Source organism: Bombina bombina, chromosome 3 (genome assembly GCF_027579735.1).
Source record: "Bombina bombina isolate aBomBom1 chromosome 3, aBomBom1.pri, whole genome shotgun sequence".
Lineage (NCBI taxonomy): Eukaryota > Metazoa > Chordata > Amphibia > Anura > Bombinatoridae > Bombina > Bombina bombina.
Genome location: NC_069501.1, coordinates 476585487 through 476612976, shown reverse-complemented (window position 1 = coordinate 476612976; position 27490 = coordinate 476585487). Strand labels below are relative to the sequence as shown.

Below are 27490 nucleotides of genomic sequence, written 5' to 3'. Positions count from 1 at the left end.
CTTCTTTCATGACTGAAGGACTGTTCACTCTATTAGGCAGAACAGCCCTTTCTGACATTGCCACTCCTGAACTGATATCCCCAACATCTTCAGTTAATCTGGCAAATCTGTTGGGGTGTACCAGCTCCTCTCGATTCCCAGTGCTAGAACCATGAACAACCTGGTCAGTCATATCCATCTCTCAGTCTAGTATAAAAGAAGGTGTGCAAAGGGATTAAACACATAGTTAAAGTTAGCTCCAGTGCTGCTATGCACAACTTGGAGCAAGCTGTGCATATCTGGTTTAGCCAATGAGAAGAGGAATATGTCTGTAGCCACCAAACACCAGCTGGGACTTGGTAGTGCATTGCCGTTCCTGAAACTGCCTAGGTGTGCTTTTTAACAAAGGATGTCACGAGAATAAAGTACATTTGATAACAGAAGTAAATTTAAAAATCTATTAAAATTGACTGCTCTGTCTGAATTATAAAAGTTAAATTTTTTACTTTTATTTTCCTTTAATTCTTGCACACAACATACCAGGCACTGATATATGACACATAGGGGTAGATTTACCAACATCTATCTGACATGATACGCTGTAGCCTATCATGTCCGACAGACATTGCTGAATGCCGACAGCATACGCTGTTGGCATTTATCATTGCACAAGCAGTTCTCATTGGCAGCGGAAAAGTTATGGAGGATGCGGCCCTTGTTAAATCGACCCCATTAGCACCAATTGCACTCGGTACTTGCTCACACTGTTATATATGGGCTTGGATGCCACCTCTCCAACCAATAAGAGCAGAGTGCTGTCCCAAAGGAAGGACCATATTTACAGAAAGAGAAGCCCACAAACAAATAACGAACAACGGCTCAGTAGCTTGTTCTTTGGCGGGTCACTAGCTAGGAGCAGCCACTTTTTGCCGAGTTATGTTTTTACAGTGGAGAACTTTCTTGAAGTATATCATTCTGATCCAACCTGAAAAGGACAGTGCAGCCTCGAAATACCAGGCAATTCTCCTCTGAACTAGGAACATGGCAACCCCAGATGATTGTTTCAGCCTTCTGTGGGCCTCATCAGTTATGTTAGCTCTCCAACTAATAAGAGTAGAGTACTGTTCAAAAAACAGGACCAATTATCCTGAGAGGAGAAGCCAGCATTTATGGAACTTACCACATGTTATTTTTTTGTCATTTAATTAAAACTAAAACATTACCCTAAAAGCTTTTTATTTCTTCTTATTGTTGTGGGTCCCTAAAAGTTTGTATGTCCTAGGCTCTGAGCCTATTGTACCTAATGGTTAAGTTGGCCCTGTTTGCAAATGCGTTTATAACACATTAACCCCACCTAAATTTTGCATGGAGTAATTAAACTGTAATCCACTCTATCAGAACACTTTCTGAGCAACTTTTCAATGTTAACCTCAATAATCTATTTTGGCAAACTTCACACGGAATATTTTAGCTATTTCCAAACTTTCTATGCTCAGTTAATAAATTAAAAATATATCAACATGATTGGGTCCTGACATTGATTCCTGATTGAAGGAATAAAAATGTAGTTAAAATTCTACGATTAAAGTATGGTTTTAGTACACAAGTTATTTGAAGGCTAATTTATTATTGCAATTACATTTTTGGATATAGATATAAAATGTAAATTGAATTCATAACGTGTATTGATATTATTGAATAAAAGAGCAAATACAGCATTCCAAAGTATTAGGCAGTCATTATCAATACTATTATAAGTTAAAAGTAAAAAGTTAGCATGAGAGTGAAAGCCAGAAGAGGCTTTTGTAGCGTACCCCATAGAATTATCTAGAGAAAGGGAGTTAGCGCAGTCGCACTATCCAACCTCCAGATGTTAGTGTGCGTGCGTCTTTTGCTCTCTCACAAACTTTTTACTTTCGTCTTGTAATACTTCCATGAAAAGCATGTAAAACACGTTTGTTATAGTTTAACTGTATTTCTTCATTTAAGTCAGGGATGGCTGACTGGTGGCCGAAGGCTACGGGGCCGATTTATCATGTGTGTGGCGGACATGATTCGCTGTAGCAGATCATGTCCGCCCTGTATCTCTAAATGCTGACAGCATACGCTGTCGGCATTTATCATTGCACAAGCAGTTCTGGTGAACTGCTTGTGCAATGCCGCCCCTTGCAGATTCAGGAGTGTCAATCAACCCAATCATATGCGATCGGGTGGATTGCTGTCTGCTTCTTATCTCCTGTTTCCGGAAACAGATGTATTTGGCCCCATTCGGGCCATGATAAATCGGCCCCTACATGTGGTCCTCTGCACTCGTTTTTGTAGCCCTTGAGAAAAATCAGAATAATGTGTAGCCCCAGGAAAAAAATTGAACTAAAACTGAGTGAATTGGGGTGACTAAAGAATACAGAATAGATAGGGTATCTGCTACCTTTTCTAAATCTGGCCCTGTGGCACTAGACAGTTTTATAAAATATGGTATATATATTTTTAATAGCCATTGTTACATTAACGTCCCAGACACAAAGGTTTGCTCATTCTTCCTGACAATATTTCTTCCCACCGGAGCTTGGAACTGGTGCATCTTCTTGTTACCTCTTCCTGTGCCTGCCCACAGTTAGCCACCAATCAGATGTTACGGGATCTTCCCAGACATGAAGATATAAGTAAATACTTGTATTCTATTTCTTCCTTGAATGACAAATAACAGGTTAAAGTAAATAACAGATTCAAATACAGGAGACATCCAAACATGGTAAAATTATGTCTGATGGAAAGCTCTTCTGCACAGGCATTTATACCTGTTTATCATATATGCACCAATTACTATAAAGTTCTAGAATATTCTCCTACATTCTACAGTAAAAAATAACTTGATTGTGTAAAATAAAACATAAATGTTTTGATATACAACATTAAAAGGGACATTCCAGCCAAAAATTGAAATCCACGTGGGTGCATTTCAGATTTCAGTAGAAGCATTTTTGTAATATACATGTATTAGCAAAAATGCTTCTAATAAAAGTTATAGCTGTTTTAAAAGTGTATTTAAGTATGCACCGTGCACCAGCATTTTAAACACAGCACTTGCTCAGAGAGCCTAAAGTGCTTGTACCATCTGGTAATGACTCAGTTTTTTAATTACTGACAGGATACAAGCCCCACTAGTGCTCTGAGCAGCTGCAGTATTTAAAAATGTTGGTACACAGAGAATATCTATCTATGCTTCACATGCACGTGCAGAGAAAAATGTAAAAACAGTAATAACTTTTACTAGAATTTTTTTTGCCAATACAGGTATATTGCAAATATGTTTCTATTCAAAGATGTAATTAATCTATGTGCATTTCAATTTTGACCGGAATGTCCCTTTAATGCAGTGAAGAAGTAGTCATAGCTAAACCCAGCTTGGTACTAAAACACATTCCAAAAGGAGGAGAGGGATTGTGTGTAACTGAAGCTGTTATTCTAGAAATTACAAGAAAGTAACTATAACTAAATACATCCATATTGTGTATATACATCAGCCATATTGACTATATTCTATATCAGCCATAAATGTATTTGTGGTCCTTAAGGCCACTAAAATATTGATCTACAGCTCTCATGTGTAAGGCAGTTGACCATTACCGATATAAGTAATTCTATAATTCAAGTGGTTTTACAAATTCAAAGAGCAGTTGGATTGAAATGACAAAAAATGAAAAAGTAGCACTCGTCCAATCCAATGTCAAAGGGACTGGATATGGCAAATCAGCTACAGGTACCCTGATGTTAGTAATAAAGAACGGAAAGGTTGTGACTGGAACCTGTTGCAATAAATAAATACAAATGAACTAAATTAAAGCAGAATTTCTGAATACATTTCTAGAAGTATCTCTTAATGGTAGTAGAACTGCCTAATTGTCCTGTTGAACATTAAAGTAGGTGCACATGTAGGTTTCCAAATCTTGATTAAAGGGTCATAATACTTATATGCTAAATCACTTAAAAGTGATGCAGTATAATGGTAAAAAGCTGAAAGGAAAATATCACATGAACATCTCTATGTAAAAAAGGAAGATATTTTACCTCGCAATTTCCTTAGCTCAGCAGAGTAAGTCCTGTGTGAAAATTTATACTTCAGCTGCTGTCCTGCTGCAGGTAAAAAAAAAAAGAAGGAAGAAATGAACTGCAGTGCTGAGGTCATGAGCTGTTTTACTGTGATCTCATGAGATTTAACTTAACTCTCATGAGATTTCATAGTAAACTTCTTTAAACTGAATAAGGAATAACATGAGTGTGCATGAGGCTCACTCCCTTGCCGGTCCCGGGACAGGCATACTGATTTGCTGCTTTACAATGGGCTGTGAATACTTAGGACATTTTGAGGTAAAATAACATATTTTATGTAAGAACTTACCTGATAAATTAATTTCTTTCATAGTGGCAAGACTCCATGAGCTAGTGACGTATGGGATATACATTCCTAGCAGGAGGGGGCAAAGTTTCCCAAACCTCAAAATGCCTATCAATACACCTCCCACCTCACTCATACCTCAGTTTAACGTATAGCCAAGTAGTGAGGTGTAAAAAAAAAAGGAGTAAAAAGCATACAAAAAGAGGAACTGGAAAAATAATGTGCTTTATACAAAAAATCATAACCACAAAAAAATAGGGTGGGTCTCATGGACTCTTGCCACTATGAAAGAAATGAATTTATCAGGTAAGTTCTTACATAAATTATGTTTTCTTTCATGTAAGTGGCAAGAGTCCATGAGCTAGTGACGTATGGGATATAATACCCAAGATGTGGAAGTCCACGAGTCACTAGAGATGGAGGGATAAAATAAAAACAGCTATATCTGCTGAGAAATGAAATCCAAAAAAAATTAAGTTTTCTTAAAAGCTTAAAAAAACTCAAATCAATGGCACTAGAATCAAACTAAGACAGCTGCCTGAAGAAACTTTCTACCAAAGGTCGCTTTTGGAGAAGCAAATATATCAAAATGGTAACATTTAGTAAATGTATGCAAAGAAGACCAAGTTGCTGCTTTGCAAATTTGATTAACTGAAGCTTCATTCTTGAAAGCCTAAGAAGTGGGAACTGATTTAGTAGAATGAGCTGTAATTCGTTTCAACTAGATGCCAGAGAAATGGCAGAGGCTTTCTGACCTTTCCTGGAACCAGAAAAAATAACAAATAGACTAGAAGTTTTTCTGAAATCTTTAGTAGCCTCAACATAATATTTCAAAGCTCTTACCACATCCAAAGAATGTAAAGACCTTTCAAGAGTATTCTTAGGATTAGGACACAAGGAAAAAACAACAATTTCCCTATTAATGTTGTTAGAATTCACAACTTTAGGCAAAAATTTAAACGAAGTCCGCAAAACAGCTTTATCCTGATGGAAAAATCAGATAAGGAGACTCACAAGAGAGAGCAGACAATTCAGAAACTCTTCTAGCAGAAGAGATAGCCCAAAGAAATAACACTTTCCAAGAAAGTAATTTAATGCATAGGTTCAAAAGAAGAAGCCTGTAAAATCTTCAATACCAAATTGAAACTCCAAGGAGGAGAAATAGATTTAATAACAGGTTTGATACGAGTCAAAGCCTGAACAAAACAGTGAATATCAGGAAGCTTAGCAATCTTTCTAGGAAATAAGAAAGAGCAAAGATTTGTCCTTTCAAAGTATTTGCAGACAACCCTTTATCCAAACCATCCTGAAAAAACTGTAAAATCCTAGGAATTCTGAAAGAATGCCAAGAATAATCATGAGTGGAACACCATGAAATATAGGTTTTCCAAACCTGATGATAAATCTTCTTTGAAACAGACTTACGAGTCTGTTTCATAGTGCTAATCACTGAGTCAGAGAAACCTCTATGACTAAGCACTAAGCGTTCAATTTCCATGCCTTCAAATTTAGAGATTTAAGATCCTGATGGAAAAACGGCCCTTGAGACAGAAGGTCTGGCCTTAAAGGAAGTGGCCAAGGCTGGCAACTGGACATCCGGGCATGATCCACATACCAAAACCTGTGAAGCCATGCTGGTGCTTTCAGAAACACATAAGATTGTTCCATTATAATCTTGGAGATTACCCATGGAAGAAGAACCAAAGGCGAAAAAATGTTAGCAGGTTGGTAAAACCAAGGAACTGCTAAAGCATCCACAATGGAAAGGTATCTAGGAAGCTTCTTGTTTAGACGAGAGGCCATCAGATCTATTTCTGGAAGACCCCACATCTGTACAAGATGAAAAAACACATCTGGATGGAGAGACCACTCCCCCGGATGTAAAGTCTGACGGCTGAGATAATCCGCTTCCCAATTGTCTACACCTGGGATATGAATCGCAGAAATTTGACAAGAGTTGGATTCTGCCCAAGAAAGTATCCAAGATACTTCTTTCATTGCTGAAGGACTGCAAGTCCCTCCTTGATGATTGACATATGCCACTGTTGTGATATTTTCTGTCTGAAAATGAATGTAAAGTTCTCTCTTCAATAGAGGCCAAGCCTGAAGAGCTCTGAAAATAGCACAGAGTTTTAAAATATTAATTGGTTACCTCGCCTCTTGAGGATTCCAAACCCCTTGTGCTGTAAGATACCCCCAGACAGCTCCCTAACCTGTAAGACTTGCATCTGTTGAGATCATAGTCCAGGAAGGATGAATAAAGGAGGCCCCTTGAACAATAAGGTGATGGTTTAACCACCAAGTCAGAGAGAGTTAAGTGTTGGGATTTTTAAGTATATCAACTGTGATATCTGAGTATAATCCCTGCACCATTGGTGCAACATGCAAAGCTGTAGAGGCCTCATATGAAAATGAGTAAAGGGGATCACGTCCGATGCTGCTGTCATGAGACCTAAAACTTCCATGCACATAGCCACTGAAGGGAATGATAAAGACTAAAGGTGTAGACAAGCTAAAACCAACTTCATTTGTCTCTTGTCTGTCTAGAAATAATTTCAATCTGCCCCCCACCAGTTGAACTGGTTTGAGGGCCGTACCAACATGCAGTCTTAGGAGCTGGATTTGGTTTCTTATAAGGCTTGGATTTATTCCAATTCAGAGATGGTCTCCAAATAGAGCCAGAGGCCTTAGGGGAAGGAGAGGTTTTTTTGTTCTCTATTCTGATGAAAGGAACAAAAACGATTGGGAGCTTTAAACTTACCCTTAGATTTCTTATCTTTGGGCAAAAAAACTCCCTTTCCCCCAGTGATAGTGGAGATAATAGAATCCAATTGAGAACCAAATCAATTATTACCCTGAAATGATAGAGATAGTAATCTAGATTTAGACACCATGTCAGCATTCCATGATTTAAGCCATAAAGCTTAAAAATAGCTAAAGACATAGATTTAATATCAATTTTAATGACATCAAATATAGCATCACAAATTAAATGATTAGCATGTTGAAGTAAAAGAACAATGCTAGACAATTCAGGATCTGATAACTGCTGTGCTAAGCTGTCTAACCAAAGAGTTGAAGCAGCAGCAACATCAGCCATAGAAATAGCAGGTCTAAGAATATAGCCAGTATGTAAATATGCTCTTCTAAGATAAGATTCAATCTTCCTATCTTAAGGATCCTTAAAAGAAGTAATATCTTCCATAAGAATAGTAGTATGTTTGGCAAGAGTGGAAATAGCCCCATTAACCTTAGGGACTTTTTCCCAAAACTCTAAATTGGCCACAGGTAAAGGATACAGCTTCTTAAACCTAGAAGAAGGGTTAAAAGAAGCACCAGGTTTAGACCATTCTTTAGTAATCATATTAGAGATAGCATCTGGAATAGGAAAAACTTCAGGCGTAACCTCAGAAGTTTTAAAAACAGAATCCAAACGATTAATATGTTTTGTTATCAGGAGGACTATAGACTCCTCAATACCCAAAGTAAACATTACTTCCTTTAATAAAGAACAAATAAATTCAATCTTAAAAAGAAAAGAAGATTTGCCAATTTCAGTCTCTGATGCAGAATCCTCTGAGCCAGAGAGATCCTCAACAGCAGAGGATACTTCAGTATGCTGTCAGTCAATACAAATTTCATCAGATTTATGAGAAGTTTGGAAATACCTTTTACGTTTATTCGAAGGCAGCATAGCAGTCATAGCCTTCTCTATGGCTGCAGCAATATAATTTTCATATCTGCAGGAATATAATGTACATTACACTGTGAAGGAATGACTGTAGATGCATTTGTAGTTATAAAAACATTATCAGCATGTAATAATTTGTTATAACAAGTGCCACATATTTGAGCTGAAGAAGATAAGCTAATTTACAACAAACACACTTAGCTTTGGTAGAATTGTGTTCAGGCAGCTTAGTTACTACAGTAACATCAGAGTCAGGATGAGATTGAGACATCTTGCAAAATGTAACAGAAAAGAAAAAATAACATTTAAACAAAATATCCAATTTCCTCAAAATAGCAGTTTCAGGAATGGGAAAAAATGCAATGAAGTCGCAAAACCACCTAATCCTGATGAAAAATCAGAAAAGGAGATTAACAAGAAAGAGCAGATAATTCAGACACTCTTCTAGCAGAAGAGATGACCAAAAGGAACAAAACTTTCCAAGAAAGTAGTTTAATGTCCAAAAAATGCATAAGCTCAAATGGAGGCGCCTGTAAAGCCTTCAAAACCAAATTAAGACTCCAAGGAGGAGAGAATGACAAGCTTGATACAAACCAAAGCCTGTACAAAACAGTGAATATCAGGAAGCTTAAGCAATCTTTCTGTGAAATAAGACAGAAAGAGCAGAGATTTGTCCCTTCAAGGAACTTGCAGACAAAACCTTATCCAAACCATCCTGAAGAAACTGCAAAATTCTAGGAATTCTAAAAAAATGTCAAACGAATTTATGAGAAGAACACCATGAATATAAGTCTTCCAAACTCAATAATAAATCTTCCTAGAAACAGATTTACGAGCCTGTAATATAGTATTAATCACTGAGTCAGAGAAACCTCTATGACTAAGCACTAGGCGTTCAATTTCCATACCTTCAAATTTAATGATTTGAAATCCTGATGGAAGAGGCCAAGGTTGGCAACTGGACATCCGAACAAGATCCGCATACCAAAACCTGTGAGGCCATGCTGGAGCTACCAGCAATACAAATGACTGTTCCATGATGATTTTGGATATCACTCTTGGAAGAAGAACTAGAGGCGGAAAAATATAAGCAGGTTGGCAACACCAAGGAAGTGTCAACGCATCCACTGCTTCCGCCTGAAGAACCCTGGACCTGGACCGGTACTTGGGAAGTTTCGTGTTTAGATGAGAAGCCATCAGATCTATTTCTGGAAGACCCCACATCTGAACAATCTGAGAAAACACATCTGGATGGAGAGACCACTCCGCTGGATGTAAAGTCTGACGGCTGAGATAACTGCTTCCCAATTGTCTACACCTGGGATATGTACCACAGAAATTTAGACAAGAGCTGAATTCCGCCCAAGAAAGTATTCAAGATACTTCTTTCATAGCTAAGGGACTGAGTCCCACCCTGATGATTGACATATACCACAGCTGTGATATTGTCTGTCTGAGAACAAATGAACAGTTCTCTCTTAACAGAGGCCAAGCCTGAAGAACCCTGAAAATTGCACGGAGTTCCAAAATATTGATTGGTAATCTCGCCTCTTGAGATTTCCAAACCCCTTGTGCTGTCAGAGATCCCCAAACAGCTCCCCAACCTTAAAAGACTCGCATCTGTTGTGATCACAGTCCAGGTTGGACGAACCAAAGAGGCCCCTAGAACTATACGATGGTGATCTAACCACCAAGTCAGAGATAATCGAACATTGGAATTTAAGGATATTAATTGTGATATCTTTGTATAATCCCAGCACCATTGATTCAGCCTACAAAGCTGGAGAGGTCTCACATGAAAACGAGCAAAGGGAAGTACGTCCGATGCTGCAGTCATGAAACCTAAAACTTCCATGCACATAGCTACTGAAAGGAATAATAGAGACTGAAGGTTCCGACAAGCTGAAACCAATTTAAATTGTCTCTTGTCAGTTAAAGACAGAGTCATGGATACTGAATCTATCTGGAAACCTAAAAAGGTGACCCTTGTCTGAGGAATCAAGGAACTTTTTGGTAAATTGATCCTCCAACCATGTCTTTGAAGAAACAACAGTAGTCAATTTGTGTGAAATTCTGCAGAACTTAAAGACTGAGCAAGTACCAAGATATCGTCCAAATAAGAAAACACCGCAATACCCCACTCTCTGACAACAGAGAGTAGGACACCGAGAACCTTGAAAAGACTCCTAGAGCTGTCGCTAGGCCAAAAAGGAAGAGCAACAATTGGTAATGCTTGTCTAAAAAAGAGAATCGCAGAAACTGATAGCAATCTGGATGAATCAAAATATGAAGATATGCATCCTGTAAGTCTATTGTGGGCATATAATGCCCTTATTGAACAAAAGGCAGAATAGACCTTATAATCACCATTTTGAAAATTGGTACTCTTACATATCGATTCAAAATCTTTAAATCCAAAACTGGTCTGAATGAGTTTTCTTTCTTTGGGACAATGAATAGATTTGAATAAAACCCCAGACCCTGTTCCTGAAACGGAACTGGCATGATTACCCCAGATAACTCCAGGGCTGAAACACACTTCAGGAAAGCCTGAGCCTTAACTGGGTTTGCTGGAATGCGTGAGAGAAAAAAACTTCTCACAAGCGGTCTTACTCTGAATCCTATTCTGTACCCCTGAGAGACAATTCTCTGAATCCAATGATTTTGGATCGAATTGATCCAAACATCTTAGAAAAATCTTAATCTGCCCCCTACCAGCTGAGCTGGCTGGAATAAGAGCCGCAGCTTCATGCAGACTTGGGGGCTGGCTTTGATCTCTTAAATGGCTTGGATTTATTCCAATTTGAAGAAGGCTTCCAATTGGAAACAGATTCCTTAGGGAAGAAATAGATTTCTGTTCCTTATTAAAGAACGAAAATGGTTAGAAGCTTTAAACTTACCCTTAGATCTTAATCTTGAGGCAAAAAAACTCCCTTCCCCCCAGTGACAGTTGAAATAATTGAATCCAACTGTTGAACCTAATAATGTATTACCTTGGAAGGAAAGAAATAGCAATCTCGACTTAGAAGTCATATCAGCATTCCAAGATTTAAGCCACAAAGCTCTTCTAGCTAAAATAGCTAAAGACCTAGATTTAACATCAATTTTGATAAAATCAAAAAATGGCATCACAAATGAAATTATTAGCATGTTGAATCAAGTTAACAATGCTAGACAAATCATGATCTGATACTTGTTGCGCTAAAGTTTCCAACCAAAAGGTTGAAGTAGCTGCAACAACAGCCAAAGAAATTGCAGGCCTAAGAAAAAGACCTGAAAATAAATAAACTTTCCTTAGATAAGATACAAGTTTCCTATCTAAAGGATCTTAAAAGAAATACTATCTTCCATAGGAATAGTAGTACGTTTAGCAAGAGCAGAGATAGCCCCAACTTTGGGGATTTTTTTCCCAAAACTCCAATCTAACTGCTGGCAAAGGATACAATTTTTAAAACCTTAAAGAAGGAATAAAAGAAGTACCAGGCCTATTCCATTCCTTAGAAATCATATCAGAAATAGCATCAGGAACTGGAAAAAACCTCTGGAATAACCACAGGAGGTTTATAAACAGAATTTAAACGTTTACTAGTTTTAATATCAAGAGGACTAATCTCCTCAATATCCAACATAATCAACACTTCTTCAACAAAGAACGAATGTACTCCATTTTAAACAAATAAGTAGATTTGACAGTGTCAATATCTGAGGAAGGATCTTCTGAAACAGATAGATCCTCATCAGAGGAGGATAATTCAGTATGTTGTCGGTCATTTGAAATTTCATCAATTTTATGAGAAGTTTTAAAAGACCTTTACATTTATTAGAAGGCGGGATAGCAGACAAAGCCTTCTGAATAGAATCAGCAATAAATTGTTATAAATTCACAGGTATATCTTGTACATTAGATGTTAAAAGAACAGCAGCAGGCAATGTACTATTACTGATGGACATATTCTCTGCATGTAAAAGTTTATCATGACAACTTATTACAAACCACAGCTGGAGATATAAACTCCACAAAATTACAACAAATGTACTTAGCTTTGGTAGAACTGTTATCAGACAGCAGGATTCCAACAGTGATTTCTGAAACTGGATCAGATTGAGAAATCTTGCAAATGTAAGAGAAAAAACAACATATAAAGCAAAATTATCAATTTCCTTATATGGTAGTTTCATGAATGGGGAAACTTTTTTTTAATGGGGTTTAAAATAATGAAAATATTTGGCGCCAAGTATGACGCACAAACAGAAAACATTTTTTTTGGCGCTAACAACATCTATAAATGACACACTCGCGTCAATGAAGACGCAACATTGTAAAAGGACTCGGTGTCAACAAAGACGCCGGAAATGACGAATTTGCGTCATCGAACGTAACTTCACACCAAAAAAAATCTTGCAACAAAAATGACGCAATAAAGTTTGGCATTTTGCGCCCTCGCGAGCCTAATTCTGCCCGCAAATTTAAAATGACAGTCAATTGAAAAAAGACTATACCCGAGGTAAGAAATAAGTTTTCCTAAAAAATGCATTTCCCCAATATGAAACTGACAGTCTGCAAAAGGAAATATACTGAAACCTGAATCATGGCAAATATAAGTACAATACATATATTTAGAACTTTATATAAATACATAAAGTGCCAAACCATAGCTGAGAGTGTCTTAAGTAATGAAAACATACTTACCAAAAGACACCCATCATCCACATATAGCAGATAGCCAAACCAGTACTGAAACGGTTATCAGTAGAGGTAATGGAATATGAGAGTATATCGTCGATCTGAAAAGGGAGGTAGGAGATGAATCTCTACGACCGATAACAGAGAACCTATGAAATAAATCTCCCGTGAGGAAAACCATTGCATTCAATAAGTGATACTCCCTTCACGTCCCTCTGACATTCGCTGTACTCTGAGAGGAATCAGGCTTCAAAATGCTGAGAAGCGCATATCAACGTAGAAATATTAGCACAAACTTACTTCAACACCTCCATAGGAGGCAAAGTTTGTAAAACTGAATTGTGGGTGTGGTGAGGGGTGTATTTATAGGCATTTTAAGGTTTGGAAAACTTTGCCCCTCCTGGTAGGATTGTATATCCCATACGTCACTAGCTCATGGACTCTTGCCAATTACATGAAAGAAAATCATATATACTTACCAGAAAACACCCATCCACATATAGCAGACAGCCAAACCAGTACTGAAACATATCAGTAGAGGTAATGGTAGAGGAGTATAATGTCAATCTGTAAAGGGAGGCAGCAGATGAATCCCTGCAACCAATTTACAGATAATCCTATTCATCATGAATGAATTTAGCCCGCTTCCTGGCCTCCATGGTTTTCCTGAAATCTTCAAGAGAGCTCTTCGTCTCGGTAAGTAATTTATCCACTGCTTCACCCGTTAGACAACTTTTCAGCTCCGCCTCCATACGTTGTAGTTCTTTTGCCTGTGACTCAGTTTCCAACTGCAGACACTCTACTGTTAACGTGATAATATCCAGGGAACACTTGTTGAGAATTTTCTCAAATTTTTCACAATGCCCTTTATTATCCAGCATTAGTGTAGGGCGGGCGTTCATCATTAACCCCAGAGGAATCCTCTTAACCCTATGGTACTTTGCAAGAGTGGTGGAGTGCAATTCATAAGCCAGAGTCTTTTTTGAGATTTTCTCATACTGTTACTCGAGAATCTCAACAGGTGAAATCCTCAGGAAGTCCCTTCACCCTCTCAAAAGAGGATATTATTTTTATGTATCAAACTCCCAGATTACAGATTAATTTTAAATTTGTAAATACAGTAATATTAATAGGGAGGTCATTAATCTTGAAATATTGGAAGTCCACGAAAGCCCCCAGTTTAATAGAATGTATTAATAAAATTAAGGGACAATTGATAGTGGAGCAATTTGATACGACAGTTAATTCTGAAACCCAGATCAAACGTTTCCTTGACAAGTGGAGGAGATTTATTCAGGCATTCTCGGAAATAGAACAGAAGAGGCTAATATACCCTTTTAGGGATTCAGAAACTTTGAATAATGCGATTTCTAGAAATGAATTTCCAAATTGGAATTAAGCTTTTTTTTTTTTTTTTTTTTTTTTTTTTCTCCTCCTCTCCCTTGTTTGTGTTTTTCTTTTGGCGTTATCAAGGACTAATAAGGATTGTTAAATAACCAGACATGACATATGGTTTAGAGTTAGGTCAGTGCTATCGATAGGAGGGTACAAAGATAGAGGTCTGAACCTAGTAATGAAGGAATTGACTGCTCTGTTGTTTTTCTTTTTAAGGATTATATGATAGCCTTGCATGGCGAATTTTTTTTGTTTTTCATGATGTCTGGAACATCCTGCCATATATGTATGTTTTGTTTTATTTCTAATAAAAAAAAAAGAAGTCCCTTCACCCTTTTACTAGTGTGGTTATGCGTGCTGCATCCGCTTCACTGTAGGTAAATATGGTATCCTCATCCTCAATTCTCTGTATAACCCCATCCATTATAGCCAGGAAATAGACCATACAACAAGAATCAGTTAAATCAATGACAAAGCAGATAACAATTCCAATATACTGGTAATGTAAGCAAAGTGTCAGCCAACATAGGTCAGTCCAATAAGTGATAAATCAGAATTCCAACAGGCAAACAGTTAAACATGAAGTAGGCTGGCTATGAGAAACGGTGGGCACATGAGGTATAACTGCATCTATCCTTAAATAATGGACACTCTGGGGCCGTAAATTGGCTCCTCTGGGTGTGTAGAATAAAAGATCTAAAAAATGAAACACAAGACCACTCAATTATTGAGTAGCCATTTCAGTTCACCAAACATTGTAAATGATTCCTACATCTCTTAGAGTCCAGGATTTTACTGATCTAGTGAACTATGATAGTTTTATATGACTTGAAGAGGGATGCATTGCAGACTGGTGCAGAGGTTCTGGTTAAGATCAATTTATAGGATCCTACCCTTACATGAAATGCAAAGTATTGACCTGACCTATGCCAAAGACCCAATTTACTTAAAGGGACATAAAACCCCAACATTTTCTTTCATGATTCAGATAGAGAATACAATTTCTAAAAAGTTTTCAATTTACTTCTATTATCAAATTTGCTTCATTCTCGTGTTATTCTTTGTTGAAGAGATATCTAGATAGGTAGTGTGCACATGCCTGAAGCACTACATGACAGGAAATAGTGCTGCCATCTAGTGCTCTTGCTAATGTATAACATTGTTGCAATGTATTGCAGACACGTGCACACTCCTGAATTTACATTCCTGCTTTTCATAAAAGGATAACAAGAAAATGAAGAAATGTTGATAATAGAAGAACATTGGAATGTTTTTCACAATTGTTTGCTCTATTTGAATAATGAAAGAAAAATTGGGGTTTCTATGTCCCTTTAAGTTTTTTTCAACCTTATATTGTTTTGGGAGACAACCAAACACAGGCATTCAAGCTAAATGGGTATTCAGCATGTAGGTATTTGCCAGGCAGAACATTTGTAATCATGGGTAGATTGTATCAGATTTTTTAAATTAAAATTACATTTTTTATCAAAAATATTAGGGTGAGCATAGTTTTAATTAAACTAGAACAGATGAATGACCTTGTCTTTCAGGTTTGGTTAAAAATGTAAACTATGCCAATGCGGGGTGTATATTCATATAGACTTTTATGTACGATGTGTCGTAGGTCTTTCTTTTTAAACTGCTTTGTCTGAAAGGTTTCTCAAAAGATGCAGAGACCACAGGTAGATTTGTGCAAATTGTCTTTGAGTATCAGTTGTACCCAAGCATGGAATTTTTCATGGCTTTAATATAAAATTTACACAGCTTTAAACTAACCTATTTCATGAAATAAAATAAAAAATTATTTTGCATATGCACAATATATTTTTATGCTCAGTACTGTACAGCCCCATCTACTGGTCACTGTCAAGCATTACAAGAAAACAATTCTACATTTTCTGTATTTAAAGGGATATTAAATGTCAAAATTGAAATGTACAAGACTGCATTTCAATTTTAAATAGGAGCATTTTTGCAATACACCTCCATTATCAAAAATACTTCTACTGTTTCCGCAGCATATGCACATATGCTATATTTGTCTAGTGAATCAGAATTCAAACATCATGCTTGTTCAGAGAGCAAGCTAGCGGTGGTGTGCATTGTGTCAATGAATACTTAATTTGTGCCGTACAAGCCACTGCTGACTCTGAGAAGATGAGGTGTGTAAATACTGGCGTCCAGACTCTCACAGCATATGTGTTTTGACCTTTTTTTATTCCTTAAAGGGACAGTAACAAAATTAAACTTAAATACATTGAATAGAGAACATCATTTTAAACAACTTTACAATTTACTTCAATTAGAATAATCCTAAAAAAGCTCAGGAGTGCGCACATGTTTATAACCACCTGGTAGCAGACTTTGCTACATTGCTTATAGCAATAGTATACATACTGTAGTTGCAAATACTGCTACCATAGACTGCTATAGAAACGTGCATGCTCCTGAGCTCCTATTAGCTTACCTAGGTTTACTCTAAACAAAAGATATCAAAAAGCAAAACAAATTTGATATTAGAAGTAAATTGGAAAATTGTTTAAAACTGTATGCTCTGTCTGAATCATTAAATTTTTATTTTGACTTTACTGTCCCTTTAATATACAGTAGAATGTAACTTTACAAACATTTTTATTTTTGCAAAAAAGTGAATGATATCTTTGCTGGTATTAAAAGTGACATTTTATAACATGGTGTTATTTATTAAAGCACGTATTTTATAACTAGACATGCTATACTTTCTTAGAGCACATAACCTTGGCATTATTGGCTCAAGTTTAATTTGGGCTATATTACAAGTTGACCGCTAATTTATTGCGCACCCGTAAACAGGCAAATTTACCCGTTTACAGCACAATAAATAACCAGCCATTACAAGTCCTTTTAATCTCTATTTATAGGTTAAGCACAGAATAAGTTAGAGTCAGTAATCCACAATACAGGGAGTGCAGAATTATTAGGCAAATGAGTATTTTGACCACATCATCCTCTTTATGCATGTTGTCTTACTCCAAGCTGTATAGGCTCGAAAGCCTACTACCAATTAAGCATATTAGGTGATGTGCATCTCTGTAATGAGAAGGGGTGTGGTCTAATGACATCAACACCCTATATCAGGTGTGCATAATTATTAGGCAACTTCCTTTCCTTTGGCAAAATGGGTCAAAAGAAGGACTTGACAGGCTCAGAAAAGTCAAAAATAGTGAGATATCTTGCAGAGGGATGCAGCACTCTTAAAATTGCAAAGCTTCTGAAGCGTGATCATCGAACAATCAAGCGTTTCATTCAAAATAGTCAACAGGGTCGCAAGAAGCGTGTGGAAAAACCAAGGCGCAAAATAACTGCCCATGAACTGAGAAAAGTCAAGCGTGCAGCTGCCAAGATGCCACTTGCCACCAGTTTGGCCATATTTCAGAGCTGCAACATCACTGGAGTGCCCAAAAGCACAAGGTGTGCAATACTCAGAGACATGGCCAAGGTAAGAAAGGCTGAAAGACGACCACCACTGAACAAGACACACAAGCTGAAACGTCAAGACTGGGCCAAGAAATATCTCAAGACTGATTTTTCTAAGGTTTTATGGACTGATGAAATAAGAGTGAGTCTTGATGGGCCAGATGGATGGGCCCGTGGCTGGATTGGTAAAGGGCAGAGAGCTCCAGTCCGACTCAGACGCCAGCAAGGTGGAGGTGGAGTACTGGTTTGGGCTGGTATCATCAAAGATGAGCTTGTGGGGCCTTTTCGGGTTGAGGATGGAGTCAAGCTCAACTCCCAGTCCTACTGCCAGTTTCTGGAAGACACCTTCTTCAAGCAGTGGTACAGGAAGAAGTCTGCATCCTTCAAGAAAAACATGATTTTCATGCAGGACAATGCTCCATCACACGCGTCCAAGTACTCCACAGCGTGGCTGGCAAGAAAGGGTATAAAAGAAGAAAATCTAATGACATGGCCTCCTTGTTCACCTGATCTGAACCCCATTGAGAACCTGTGGTCCATCATCAAATGTGAGATTTACAAGGAGGGAAAACAGTACACCTCTCTGAACAGTGTCTGGGAGGCTGTGGTTGCTGCTGCACGCAATGTTGACGGTGAACAGATCAAAACACTGACAGAATCCATGGATGGCAGGCTTTTGAGTGTCCTTGCAAAGAAAGGTGGCTATATTGGTCACTGATTTGTTTTTGTTTTGTTTTTGAATGTCAGAAATGTATATTTGTGAATGTTGAGATGTTATATTGGTTTTCACTTGTTTTTTGTTGCCTAATAATTATGCACAGTAATAGTCACCTGCACACACAGATATCCCCCTAAAATAGCTATAACTAAAAACAAACTAAAAACTACTTCCAAAACTATTCAGCTTTGATATTAATGAGTTTTTTGGGTTCATTGAGAACATGGTTGTTGTTAATAAAATTAATCCTCAAAAATACAACTTGCCTAATAATTCTGCACTCCCTGTAGACATTTGCACAGACAAAATATTTGTTTCAAATTAATTATTCGTCACAATAATTTTTATTCTTTGATTCATTATATATTTGCTCATGAAGCCCTTTAGATTTAATTTGTTAGCAAAAATCCAAATACACATGCACCTGCTATTTACTGTGGGGACATCTTCAGTTCAGCAGAGGAGCAGCTTAAACTAATAAAGTTATATTAGTTGATATTGCTACTGCTACTGCTACAAGCCAGCAGCACAAAAAATATATTTTTTTAAAAAATGTTTTTTTTTTTATAGTATCGGGATGTGCCAAAAAGGGAAGCTTACATACTTACTGGCTGACACTTGAATCAGTCAACTGACAAGGGAGAGTATTGCTAAATCATTATTGAATGGTATAAAATTGAACTTTTTTCTCCTTTAGTGTGAGGTTCTTAACTGCATGAACGGGTTAACAAAATGTTTTTGTCTTACGCATTCTTTTGTTTGTTTTACACTAACAGAAACATTCATCATGCTCAAGTGAATGCAATAAATAACACAAATTTAGTTGTTTTTTCTTTGCCTTCATCCAAATCCAATTGCAAAAAAATATGCTGTAACAAATTAGACCATATCATTTTTGTGTTAGAATCTCCCTTTTTTATCCATTTTGTATCCATTCAGATCAGTAATAACGTAAGTTGTTTAAACTACAAAATGCACCCTGTATAAGGTTTCCTAGATCTCTCATACCCTCACTGTTAGCAATGATTAGATCCTTTTCAGTGTTTTTTAGTTTGCTGCTGTTATTGAAGAAATACTGACCTATATTTTGGGACTTAAAGGGACAGTCAACACCAGACATTTTGTTGTTTCAAAAGATTGATAATCCCTTAATTACCCATTACCCAGTAGTTATAATAATACACGTTTTACCTCTATAATTACCTTGTATCTAAGCCTCTGCCGACTGCCCCCTTATTTCAGTACTTTTGACAGACTTGCATTATAGTCAATCAGTGCTCACTCCTCGGTAAATTCACGTGCATGAGCTCAATGTTATCTATATGAAACACATTAACTAATGCCCTCTAGTGGTGAAAAACTGTCAAAATGCATTTAGATTAGAGGCGGCCTTCAAGGTCTAAGAAATTAGCATATGAACCTCCTAGGTTTAGTTTTCAACTAAGAATACCAAGAGATTGAAGCAAAATTGGTGATAAAAGTAAATTGGAAAGTTGTTTAAAATGACATGCCCTTTTTGAATCATGAACGTTTTTTTGGACTTTACTTTCCCTTTAAATCCTAATGCTTAATCTCTGCTTTATTATAGGATTACGTCTTAAAATCCATCTTTATTGAGGATTCTATTAATGCAATGCAAACCTGATTTATAACTATCATTAAAGCCGTGAACCTGTTTCAAAGCCTTTATTGACTCCTTGGGATTTTTGGGAGCTTTATTATGTTTTAGTTCTATGAGTGCTTTTTGTATAGTAAATAGTTATCCACTGTGGTGCGTATGTAATACGTTTGCCACCTGTCCAGTATTCAACTGAATCATCCCATAAAATCTATACAAATTTTAAATGGTATACAATGTGCAAATGGAATTCAGGTGATTCCGTCAGCAGATATATTAGAACAAAAATGTAAACTACAATATCTGTATTTTCACAGATATTGTGAATTGCACGTTTGTTCTAATATATCCAGTGTCAGAAAGATATGAATACTGGAAGCGGCTGCTGTTTTTCTTATTTGTTTGCACAACAAATAATGTACCACAAATAAATGCACGTGTCTAGTTTCCTATGCCTCTATGTTTATGACCTAGAAATAGGACCATATACTACTCTTTGCATTACTGGCAGCCAAGGAGGGTGTTAAAGGGACAGTCTAGGCCAAAATAAACTTTCATGATTCAGATAGAGCATGTAATTTTAAACAATTTTCCAATTTACTTTTATCACCAATTTTGCTTTGTTCTCTTGGTATTCTTAGTTGAAAGCTTAACCTAGGAGGTTCATATGCTAATTTCTTAGACCTTAAAGGCCACCTCTTTTCAGAATGCATTTTAACAGTTTTTCACCACTAGAGGGTGTTAGTTCACGTATTTCATATAGATAACACTGTGCTCGTGCACGTGAAGTTATCTGGGAGCAGGCACTGATTGGCTAAACTGCAAGTCTGTCAACAGAACTGAAATAAGGGGGCAATTTGCAGAGGCTTAGATACAAGATAATCACAGAGGTTAAAAGTATATTAACTGTGTTAGTTATGCAAAACTGGGGAATGGGTAATAAAGGGATTATTTATCTTTTAAAACAATAAAAATTCTGGTGTAGACTGTCCCTTTAAACACTGCTCTGTGTGTGTTAAGCGGAGACACTGGGGTAAAATCTGTGTTCTTTTTTTTTTTTTGGTTTGAACCATGGAGGTTTAAAAACACTGCTTTGTGTTTGGTATTGGCACTCAAGGGGAAAGGGTCAAGTCACTGCTATGTATGAGTTACCAGCAGCCAAAAAGATGAAAACATTGATTTGTGTGTGTACTGGCAGCAAAGGAATACAATCACTGCTCAATTCTCAAAAATTGATATGACTGGATCAAGGGTGGAGCCACTTATACCCAGTAACCTGCAGGACGTCCTGTATTTTTATGTACTTATATATAAGGATGATGATGATTATTGTTAATATTACATAGATAAAATGTTATTTAAGTTTAAATAAAACATTTCTTTATATGTGCATAGTTAATAATAGCTATTAAAAACTGCTTTGCAAAATATCTGCATATAACATTCGAGCTTTACAAGTTTTTAATATTCATGTAAAGCCTCTTGATTATTTTACCCCCTTTGCTGTTGCCTGTTATGAACAAGTATGAATGAGCTCATATGTGGACCAAGCAAACACTGTGTAGAATGTAGCAGGTTACAGTTTTTTGGATCCTACAGTATGAACTCCAGCTAACAGTTAAATTATTAAAAAAAAAGCAGGAAAAAATAATAAAAAAACATATAATTCACATTTGTACTGTGCATAATTAAAGGTAATTCAATTTGGGTTTTAAAGGGACTGTAAACAACTTATAATTACAAGACATTTCTGTTGTGTTGCTATAAAATAAAACATCAGCCACGTCCTAATGTTTTAAAAACAAATTAATATCCTTTATACTCCAATTATTTATTAGTAGTTAAACTCCAGCCACTATTTGGCTTTTGGAGGAGCCAATCTGGACTTTAGTCATCAGACAACAAGGCTAGCCCTTGTTATAATGTTAGTATAAAGTGCATTGTTTTGCAGTTGTAATCTGATAAAGCTAATTAGTTAAACATATGTAGCAGGGTTAGCCTTCATAAGTAGGGTGCAGTTTAAAGGGACATGAAACCCAAAATTTTATTTTCATGATTCAGATAGAGCAGATAGAGTTTTGTCTGAATCACGGGCATGTGCTCTGTTGCAATTTGCTACCTCGTCGAGATTTCCTACCTGGATGTGCGCATGTGCACAGTTATGTAATTGCACTCTACATATGTTTCAAAACAATGCCATTACATAATTACAAGCATGCGCACATGGTTAGGTAGCAAATTTCGATGATTAAGAAAATATACTCCCGTATTCCTCTTGAATGGGGTGATGTTGTACATGAACAAATGCGCAGTAATGTGATAGCAAATTTCTACGAACAGAAGAATATGATGATCCTAAAATGACCTGCATTTTTTATCTTATATACTTATATATACTTAGACCCCATGCTTTGGGGGGGCCACACTGTCATCTGGGGTCAAGGTGCAAAATACATCTTTTACTTTATTAACAGGATACATTTGGGGATGGGCCATACAGTGAGCAGGGTATAGAGGTGGACAGGAATAAGGGAGCTTGGGTTGAGGAACCCCACAAATAGTGCCAAAACCTGTGAAAAAGTATTGAGAAAATTGATTGTGATTTCCTTTAACAGGATTGTCTCAAGTTAAAGGGACAGTCTACTCCAGAATGTTTATTGTTTAAAAAGATAGATAATCCCTTTATTACCCATTCCCCAGTTTTGCATAACACTTAATATTAATAAACGTTTTACCTCATTGATTACGATGTATCTAAGCCTCTGCAGACTGCCCCCCTTATTTAACTTCTTTTGACAGACTTGCATTTTAGCTAATCAGTGCCTTCTCATAAGTTACTCCACGGGCGTGAGCACAATGTTATCTATATGGTACACATGAGCTAACACCCTCTAGCTATAAAAAAAAACCTGTCAAATGCATTCAGATAAGAGGCGGCTTTCAAGGGCTTAGAAATTAGCATATGAGCCTACCAAGGTTAAGCTTTCAACTAAGAATACCAAAAAAACAAAGCAAACCTGATGATAAAAGTAAATTGGAAAGTTGTTTAAAATTACATGCCCTATCTGAATTATGAAAGAAGGAAATTTTGACTACACTGTCCCTTTAAGCATAGGGCCTTTTATCTGTGAGCAGATAACATGTTTTCAGGTCAGGAAAACACACAATTGTAATCTTCTCGAACATGAAAAATTGTACAGTAGATTGTGATCAAGGTTATAGTCATATGCAAGCAGTGGTGCAAAAATAAAATGCTCTTGCACATTAAATCATTTTATTTTTGCATTTTTATCTCTTTCATTTTAAGAAAATGCATGACAATTAATTATTAAAAGAAACAGATATTTTTTACTGCACATAATTAAACAAGTTATGGGGATATTAAACTCATAATGGAATTCTCCCCTTGAGTGCTAATGACGGCTCAGAGCCATCATTAGCACTCAACTAACTTTTTTTGCAATCTGGGGGCCCCTACACGCTCCTACCCCGACGATCGGGCCTGCATAGTGACAGGCATCGCTGGGGCTTCCCGTTACGTGCGGTGACGTCACGCGCAATGACGTGATGACGTCACAGCGCAACTTTATTTAAAATTGTCAATACAAAGTATAGGGAAAGGGGGCATGCTGCTTAGAAACCTGTATCTCAGGGATCTAAGCAGCTACAGACCACCAAGACCCACCATTGGAAAGGTAATCGCCTAACCTTTCCAATTGTATAAGGATCTGGGGCTTAGCACTCAAAGGGTTAAGGAATAAAATTTACATTGCTATGTACATTCATTATTTATTTTGACTGCTTTTGCTGTAAAACATCTTTGTCATTTGTAATTTCTCCACTTCCCATCCATTATACTTCAGTATAGTGAAATTTAAATGACCCTGTAACCTGCTACACAGTTATGGGCACAGTCTCATTTAACCTATCCCTAATTGTCCAAAGCAATAGAGACCAATAAAATGGATCCCACCACAGTGATTTGCACTACCTTGTAAAATTGTACCAACATAATGACAGTGTTATAAGATTTTAAAATGTTTATTTTGTATACAGATAATATTTTGCACTGTACTGCTTAAAGGACCAATTAATGCAATAAAATTGCATAATTAACAAGTGCATAAGAAAAAGATAATGATTTAACACCTACTCGATTTTTTTCTAACAAATTTATTTTTTCTACCATTTTCCAGCCCCCTGTATCATGTGACAGACATCAGCCAATCACAGACTAGTATACGTATTCCCTGTGAGCTTGTGCACATGCTCAGTAGCATCTTGTTCCCCAGAAAGTGTGAATATAAAAAGACTGTGCAAAATGTGATCATTTAAGTAAATTGGAAAGTGGCTTAAAACTGCACGCTCTATCTAAATCATAAAAGTTTGTTTAAAATTGAGTGTCCCTTTAAAGGGCCTTTAAATACAATAGAATAACATAATCAACAAATGCATATTAACAAGATAAGGCAATAACACTTCCTTTGAATTATAAACAAGCAGTAGATTTGTTTCTAATGATTTTCAAAGTTCCCTTTCCTTTCCCTGTAACCTCTATCACGTGACAGCAGTCACCCAGTCACAGACTCATATATGTACAGGTTGTATATAAACTGTGAAATATTTGTTATTGAACAAAAGATTTCAAGAGAACAAAGTAAATGTAATAATGGAAATAAATGGGGAAGTTGTAAAGTTTTTAATTGAACGCTCTGTCTGAATCAAGAATGTTTAATTTTGAATTGCATGTCCCTTTAATATGATATATGCTGTGCATATATTTTAAGGCATTGATGAACCTTTAAATTGAGACAGATAACTAAAAATAGCCTGGTTCTGTTTTGAAACTGACCTATACCTCCCTACAGTTTTAATTAAAATGTATATAAAGAAGTACAAAAAGAAAATGTTTTAATATGTTCGATCAATTTATTTTCTCCACCATTGCAGGAGTTAAACACATAGTTAAAATCAGCTCCAGAGCAACAATACACAACTGGGACATAGTTGAACACAACTGGTGGGCTAATAATAAGAGGCATATGTCTTTAGCAAACCAATCACTGCTCGCTTCCAGTAGTGAATTGCTGCTCCTGAGAGTACCTATGCAAGCTTTTTAACAAAGAATACCAAGGGAATGAAATCAATTTGATGATAGAAGTAAACTGAAATATGTCTTAATTTGGCATGTCCAATTTCCAAATTATGAAAGTTTCATTTTGACCTTCATGTCCCTTTAAAGGAATATGAAACCCATTTTTTTCTTTCTTTCATGATTCAGATAGAGCATGCAATTTCAAGCAACTTTTTAATTTACTCCTATTATCAATTTTTCTTCCTTTTCTTTGTATCTTTATTTGAAAAGCAGGATTGTAAGTTTAGGATCCGGACCATTTTTGGTTCAGCACCTGGGTAGCGCTTGTTAATTGGTGGCTAAATATAACAAAAATGGGCCAGCTCCTTAGCTTACATTCCTGCTTTTCAAATAAAGATACCAAGAGGATGAAGAAATAATAGGAGTAAATTAGAAAGTTGCTTAAAATTGTATGCTCTGTTTGAAACATGAAAGAACAAAATTGGGTTTAGTATCCCTTTAAAGGGAAAGTCTAGTCAAAAATAAATTTTCATGATTCAGATAGGGCATGCAATTTTAAACAACTTTCCAATTTACTTTTATCATCAATTTTGCTTTGTTCTCTTGGTTTTCTGAGTTGAAAGCTAAACCTAAGTAGGCTCATATGCTAATTTCTTAGCCCTTGAAGGCTGCCTCTTATTTGATTGCATTTGACAGGGTGGCGTTTGTTCATGTGTTCTATATAGATAACTGTTCTCACACACGTGGAGTTATGTAGGAGTCAGCACTGATTGGCTAAAATGTAAGTCTGTCAAAAGAACTGAAATAAGGGGGCAGTCTGCAGAGGCTTAAATACAAGGTAATCACAGAGGTAAACTGTGTATTATTATAACTGTGTTGGTTATGCAAAACTGAGGAATGGGTAATAAAGGGATTATCTATCCTTTTAAACAATAAAAATCTGGTGTAGACTGTCCCTTTAAAATGAGCCAGTTATTTTTGGGAATTAGACTCTGCATACATCCAGAATTCATGTTTGGTACTTTTCTGCCCAAAAATGTATCTATTATTACTTTATGTCACAGACTTTACACATAATAGGAATAATAAAGGAATATATATATTTACCTTCTGAACGGCAACTTTTCTTCCCATCCTCCCACATCATACACCTGTTTCACCCGTCCGGGAGAGCTGCCACTCTGTAAATATCAACCTTCCCCCCTTCCTCCAACGCCCCGCAGCGTCTCACTGACTGATGCAGTGTTTTCAGTTTGGAAAGTTAAATAGTTTGTGATGGGAAGATTCAGAGTGAGAGAGTTTGCCCTGGAGGGGTTTAGATGAGGCTGAGAGTAATGAAGAAAAAAAGAAGAGAATTCTGCCCCCCATATGTTTTGGGTTTTTTTTTTGTAAGATTTTGAAGTACTGTAACAAAAGTCATTTTCATATGTTATACACAGTGATCTGCAGATAGATGTCTGTATACCAGTGTATTGCACAGTATACAAACTGCTCTGCATTGAGCATATAAACTGCATTGCATAAACTAAATGGTCTACACATACTTGTAATGCATAAAATATGTACAAGTAAATTGTGGAACTGGATATATTCTGCTTAGTTTCTAGACACATAGCATAAAGACATAAACCATTCACAACCAGATCAGCATTTCTTTGCAGATATTCACTATTGTGTCTATATGTTGTGAATACAATGCTGATAAGCAGAGATAAATCTCTTTTTATTGAAGTGTGCTTATCTATACATTGCACTTTATGTGCACAACCTGGTCTGCAAGCAGATCTGCACTCTAGGCATTTACATCACTTTTCTTGCCATTAGTCCTGGGCTTCCAAATAGGACAGCAAAACATAGTTCTTTTTTTTAATGTGTTGCAGATTTTTCTGGCATTCAAAAGGTTAATCAGAGGGAGACTGTCAGAGTCATGTGTGATGCAGCTGCTGTGCCAACTTCCAGTGTGCACAAACCTCTCCACCATGACTTGCACTGATGTCTGCCCTAAACGCCACCAGGACAGAGCAAGGAACAGTGCCATCTTCCTGCACGCAAAAACCTTGCTATAGCATTCCATGTACACAGGACTGGGCAAGTAGCATTGACAGCTACACTATGTCATCGGATGAGATTAGTTAACCGCACAGGTTTACTGTAACGTGTATACAACACAGGGGCAGAGCAAGTGGCAGTGCCAGTCTGTGAAAGACAAAACAATGGCATATATACAGAAAACAGGCACAGCACACTACTATTTTATGGCTATTACACCATATTGTTATGGAGCAGTGAGACATACATAACTACAGCTTCATCATGACTACATACCACAGTGGTGTAAAGGAAGCTGGCAAAGTTACTGCTGTGACAGCTATTAAATACTCCACCTCTAGAACAAACAATTTTAAAGCTACGGAAATATGTTAAGCATAAAAGGGAGGGGGCTATTAAAGGTACAGTT

At 36.8% G+C, this 27490-nt stretch overlaps 1 long non-coding RNA gene across 1 annotated transcript; it reads right to left on the bottom strand.

Annotated features, from left to right (window-relative positions):
* Nucleotides 1-1586: 1586 nt before the first annotated feature.
* Nucleotides 1587-26232, bottom strand: LOC128651728 (uncharacterized). Its single transcript, XR_008401174.1, has 3 exons — nt 26140-26232; nt 4048-4113; nt 1587-2667 (listed from the first exon to the last, which is right to left on the bottom strand). It is a non-coding gene; the product is annotated as an uncharacterized LOC128651728 (long non-coding RNA).
* Between the last annotated feature and the right edge of the window lie 1258 nt (nt 26233-27490).